Source organism: Cyrtonyx montezumae, unplaced genomic scaffold (genome assembly GCF_038088225.1).
Source record: "Cyrtonyx montezumae isolate F1298 unplaced genomic scaffold, pur_monq_1.0 scaffold_166, whole genome shotgun sequence".
Lineage (NCBI taxonomy): Eukaryota > Metazoa > Chordata > Aves > Galliformes > Odontophoridae > Cyrtonyx > Cyrtonyx montezumae.
In genome coordinates this window covers 38,855-44,464 of record NW_027071899.1, presented here as the reverse complement: position 1 = coordinate 44,464, position 5,610 = coordinate 38,855, and the positions used below count along the sequence as shown (strand labels likewise).

General features: G+C 66.2%; 1 long non-coding RNA gene across 2 annotated transcripts; it reads left to right on the top strand.

The window, feature by feature from the left end:
• The first annotated feature begins 146 nt into the window (after positions 1 to 146).
• On the top strand, positions 147 to 2,293 carry LOC136046508 (uncharacterized). Of its 2 annotated transcripts, none has more exons than XR_010621988.1 (4): positions 147 to 200; positions 696 to 762; positions 1,154 to 1,292; positions 2,194 to 2,293. It is a non-coding gene; the product is annotated as an uncharacterized LOC136046508 (long non-coding RNA). The 2 variants fall into 2 exon arrangements; XR_010621989.1 differs by lacking the exon at positions 147 to 200 and adding an exon at positions 503 to 520.
• Positions 2,294 to 5,610: the final 3,317 nt, after the last annotated feature.

Here is a 5,610-nt window from a genome sequence, read left to right as displayed (position 1 = left end):
AATATGCTTTACCCTCCCCCCCCCCCCCCCCCCCCCCAAAACAGCCCAAAGGCTCCGCCCCCCCCTCCCCCGCCGCCCCTCCCCCCCCCGCCGCCCCTCCCCCCCCTCCCCCCTCCCGCAGCGCCGCCCCTCCCCCACCGCCTCCGCCCCACAGCTCCGTCCCCATCTTCGGGCACCTACTGCCTTACCTGCACCTCCAGGTGAGCCCCTGCCCCACATTGCTGCCCCATACATCTCGGTCCTGCCCCATACATCTCGGTCCTGCCCCATAGCACCAGGTTCTGCCCCATAGATTTCATTCCTGCCCCATAGATCCCGGTCCTGCCCCACATAGATCCCGGTCCTGCCCCACATAGATCCTGGTCCTGCCCCATAGATCTCGGTCCTGCCCCATAGATCTCAGTCTTGCCCCATAGATCTCGGTCCTGCCCCATAGATCTCGGTCCTGCCCCATAGTGCCATGTCCTGCCCCACAGATCTCAGGCCTGCCCCATAGATCTGCCCCTACCTGCACCTCCAGGTGAGCCCCTGCCCCACATTGCTGCCCCATAGATGCCAGTCCTGCCCCATAGATTTCATTCCTGCCCCATAGATCTCGGTCCTGCCCCATAGTGCCACATCCTGCCCCATAGCGGATCCCCCCGCCCCACATCTCCCCACTGCTCCCCACATCTCCCGCTGTGCCCCACACCCAGGCCCCCCAGCTGTACCCGTACCCCATTGCCGGTTCGGTGCCGCAGGGAAAGTTCCGGAGCGCCAAAGGTGAGTTGGGGGGCGCCCGCCCCATAGCGCTATGGGGCGCCCCACATCACGGGGGGTCACCCCCTCCCTTCCTGCTCCTGTGAGTCCCCACATTCCCATTGGGGAATCTATGGGTCCCGCCCCACACTTGTGGGTCCCACCCCACACCTGTGGGTCTCACCCCACACTTATGGGTCCCGTCACACACTTGTGGGTCTCTGCCCCCCATATTTATGGGTCCCGCCCCACAATTATGGGTCCCACCCCCCACTTATGGGTCCCACCCCCCACTTACGGGTCCCACCCCCCACTTATGGGTCCCACCCCACACCTATGGGTCCCACCCCCCACATATGTGTCCCACCCCCCACTTATGGGTCCCGCCCCACACTTATGGGTCCGTGCCCCCCAGGTTCGCTGCCCCCGCGCTCGGAGGCGCCCCCCCTCCTCCCGGCCGCCCCCCCGCCCCCCCCCTGGTGGCCGCCCCATATTCCTCCTACGTCCCCTACGGACCCCCCCTGGTCCCCCCCGTGGGGCATTACCCCCCCCAGGTAACGGCTGTGGGGCGGAAGGGGGGGAAGTGGGGTCGGGAAATTGGGGGGGAGGGGGGGGGAATGGGGGAGGAAATGGGGGGAGGGGGGGGAAGTGGGGGGGAGGAAATGGGGGGAGGGGGGGAAGTGGGGGGAGGAAATGGGGGGAGGGGGAAGTGGGGGGAGGAAATGGGGGGAGGGGGGAAGTGGGGGGAGGAAATGGGGGGGAGGGGAGGGGGAAGTGGGGGGAGGAAATGGGGGGGGGGAAGTGGGGGGAGGAAATGGGGGGAGGGGGGAAGTGGGGGGAGGAAATGGGGGGAGGGGGGGAAGTGGGGGGAGGAAATGGGGGGAGGGGGGAAGTGGGGGGAGGAAATGGGGAGGGGGGAAGTGGGGGGAGGAAATGGGGGGGGGGAAGTGGGGGGAGGAAATGGGGGGAGGGGGGAAGTGGGGGGAGGAAATGGGGGGAGGGGGGGAAGTGGGGGGAGAAAATGGGGGGAGGGGAAAATGGGGTCGGGAAATGGGGGGGGAGAAATGGGGTCGGGAAATGGGGGGGGGAAGTGGGGGGAGGAAATGGGGGGAGGGGGGGGAAGTGGGGGGGAGGAAATGGAGGGAGGGGAAAATGGGGTTGGGAAATGGGGGGGGGAAGTGGGGGGAGGAAATGGGGGGGAAGCGGGGGGAGGGGGAAATGGGGGGAGGAAATGGGGGGGGAGGAGGGGGAAGTGGGGGGGAGGAAATGGGGGCGGGGGAAGTGGGGGGGAGGAAATGGGGGTGGAGGAGGGGGAAGTGGGGTCAGGAAATGGGGGGGGGGGTGGTATGGGGGTGTAGCTCGTGACTGTATCCGGGGGTTAATGGTGCCCGCGGGGGGCCGTGGGGGGCGGGGGCGGGGTGCGTGGGGCAGCCGCTGTTCGGCCCCGTGCTGCAGAGCGCTCCTCGGCTGCTGCCCTCGGGCGGCCCCTCCCCCGTGGGCTCTTCGTCCGCCGCCGCACCGCCCTTCGCCGCTGACGGCCCCGCCCCGCCCGCGCTCTACGGTCAGCCGCCCCCCCGCGTCGCGATAGGCCGCCTTACGTCGCGATACGTCGCCTCACGTCGCGATACGCCGCTTTATATTGCGATACGTCGCTTTATGTCGCGATATGTCGCTTTATGTCGCGATATGTCGCGATATGTCGCTTCGTGTCGCAGTATGTCGCTTTATATTGCGATACGGCGCTTTATGTCGCGATATGTCGCTTTATGTCGCGATATGTCGCGATATGTCGCTTCGTGTCGCAGTATGTCGCTTTATATTGCGATACGGCGCTTTATGTCGCGATATGTCGCTTTATGTCGCGATATGTCACGATGTGTCGCTTTATATCGCGATATGTCGCTTTGTGTTGCTATACGTCGCTTTATATTGCGATACATCGCTTTATATCATGATGTCGCTTTATGTCACGATATGTCGCTTTGTGTCGTGATACGTCGCTTTGTGTCGCAATATGTCGCTTTATATTGCGATACGTCGCTTTATATCATGATGTGTCGCTTTATGTCGCGATATGTCACTTTGTGTCGTGATACGTTGCTTTGTGTCGCGATACGTCGCTTTACATTGCGATACGATGCTTTATATCATGATATATGGCTTTACGTCGCGATATGTCGCTTTGTGTCGTGATACGTTGCTTTATATCACGATATGTCGCTTTGTGTCGCGATGTGTCGCTTTATGTCGCCGTATCGGACCCCCGTATCGCGATATATCGCGATAAGCCCCCCCCCCCCCTCTTTCTCCCCCTTCCTCAGCCCCTCTGCAGCCCTTCCCGCCCCACGCCGCCGCCGCCCCCGCCCCCCCCAGCGGCAGCCAGGCTCCGCCCCACGGAGCGCCAAGCCCCGCCCAGGTACGCAGCGACAGCCAATCGCGGGCTGGGGGCGGGGACAACGGGTGGGAGGGGCTGCGGGAAAAGGTGGAGCTTGAGGTGGGAGGGGCAAAGGGGCGGAGCTTGTGCGAAGGGCTACGGGAAGGGGCGGGGACATCAGGTGGGAGGGGCTACGGAAAGGGGTGGAGCTTGAGGTGGGAGGGGCTAAGGGAAGGGGCGGGGCTGGAGGTGGGAGGGGTTAAGGGAAGGGGCGGGGCTGGAGGTGGAGGAGCTACGGGAAAGGGGTGGAGCTTGAGGTGGAGGGGCTAAGGGAAGGGGCGGGGCTAAAGGTGGGAGGGGCTACGGGAAGGGGTGGAGCTTGTGAAGTGCTATGGGAAGAGGCGGGGCTAAAGGTGGGAGGGGCTACGGGAAGGGGTGGAGCTTGTGTGAAGGGCTACGGGAAAGGGCGGGGCTAAAGGTGGGAGGGGCTACGGGAAGGGGTGGGGCTTGTGTGAAGGGCTATGGGAAGAGGCGGGGCTAAAGGTGGGAGGGGCTACGGGAAGGGGTGGAGCTGGAGGTGGGAGGGGCTAAGGGAAGGGGCGGGGGGTGCATGTGGGAGGGGCTATGGAAAGGGTGGGGCATGATGTGGGAGGGGCCATAAAAGGGGTGGGGCTTGATGGGGGAGGAGCTGCATAAAGGGGAGGAGCTTGAGTGGGCTGGGCTATTGAGTGGGAGGGGCTACTGAAGTGGGCGGGGCTACTCGTTCTAAGCCCCACCCCCCTTCTCCCTCCCTCCCTCCTCCCCCCCCCCAAATCTTCAGCCCCCCGCAGGTTTCCACGTGGCCACGCCCCCCGGGGGAGGGGCCCAATCCCCTCCGGGCTCTTTGGCTCCGCCCACCGGAGCCCCGCCCCCTCAGGCCCCGCCCCCAACGGCCGCAGCTCCGCCCACCGCCATTTATGGACTGCAGCAGCCCCTCCCCCACGGCTACGGCGGCGTCGCCCACGTGGGGCAGGTGGGGGGGGGGAATTATGGGATGCTGGGGGGGGGCAATGGGGTCCTACGGGGTGGGGGGGTCTGGGGGGGGGGGGATTATGGGGTCTGGGGGGGAGGGGTTGGAGTTATGGGGTCTGGGGGGATTATGGGGTCTGGGGGGGAGAGGGGGGGGAGTTATGGGGTCTGGGGGGGGAGGGGGGGAGTTATGGGGTCTCGGGGGGGAGGGGGGGAGTTATGGGGTCTGGTTGAGGAGATATGGGGTCGGGGGGGGGAGGGGGGGAGTTATGGGGTCTGGGGGGGATTATGGGGTCTGGGGGGGGGAGGGGGGGTTATGGGGTCTGGGGTGGGGAAGGGGGGGAAGTTATGGGGTCTCGGGGTGGGGGGGGGGAGTTATGGGGTCTGGGGGCGTGAGGGAGGGGAGTTATGGGGTCTGGGGGGGAGGGAGGGGGAGTTATAGGGTCTGGGGTGGGATGGGGGGGAGTTATGGGGTCTGGGGGGGGATTATGGGGTCTGGGGCGGGAGAGGGGGGAGTTATAGGGCCTGGGGGGGGAAGGGGGGGGAGTTATGGGGTCTGGGGGGGATTATGGGGTCTGGGACGGGAGGGGGGGGGAGTTATAGGGTCTGGGGGGGGGAAGGGGGGGAGTTATGGGGTCTGGGGGGGGATTATGGGGTCTGGGGCGGGAGGGGGAGGGTTATGGGGTCTGGGGGGGATTATGGGGTCTGGGGGGGAGAGGGGGGGGAGTTATAGGGCCTGGGGTGGGAGAGGGGGGGGAGTTATGGGGTCTGGGGGGGATTATGGGGTCTGGGGGGGGGAAGTGGGGGAAGTTATGGGGTCTCAGGGTGGGGGGGGGAGTTATGGGGTCTGGGGGCATGAGGGAGGGGAGTTATGGGGTCTGGGGGAGGAGATATGGGGTTTGGGGTGGGAAAGGGGGGGAGTTATGGGGTCTGGGGTGGGGAGGGAGGGAGTTATGGGGTCTGGGGGGGAGAGGGGGGGGAGTTATGGGGTCTGGGGTGGGATATGGGGACAGTGGGGGGGAGGATATGGGGTCGGTGTGGGGGGGGCAGGGTCCCCCCCCATAACTTCTACCCTCCCCCCCCTTTGTTCCCTTTCCAGCCCCACGTTCCCCCGCCCCACGGCACCGCCCCTCCCCCCGTGATGCTGCTGCCCCCCCCCTCCGGGCCCCCCCCCCCCAAGGACCCCCCCAGGGCACCCCCGGCCCCCAGGGGGCGCTGCCCCCCAACAGCCCCACCCCATACGGTTTCCTCGGGCCCCATAGCGGTACGGAGGGATTTGGGGTTTGGGGGGGGGAGGGGGGTCCGTGGGGAGGGGGGGATCTATGGGGTGGGGGTGGGGATCTATGGGGCTGGGGAGGGGGATATGGGGTTGGGAGATACGGGTTCGGGGGGGATCTATGGGGTGGGGGGTGATCTATGGGGTCGGGGGGAGCTATGGTGTCGGGGGGAGCTATGGGGATGAGGGGGGGGATCTATGGGGCTGGGGGGGG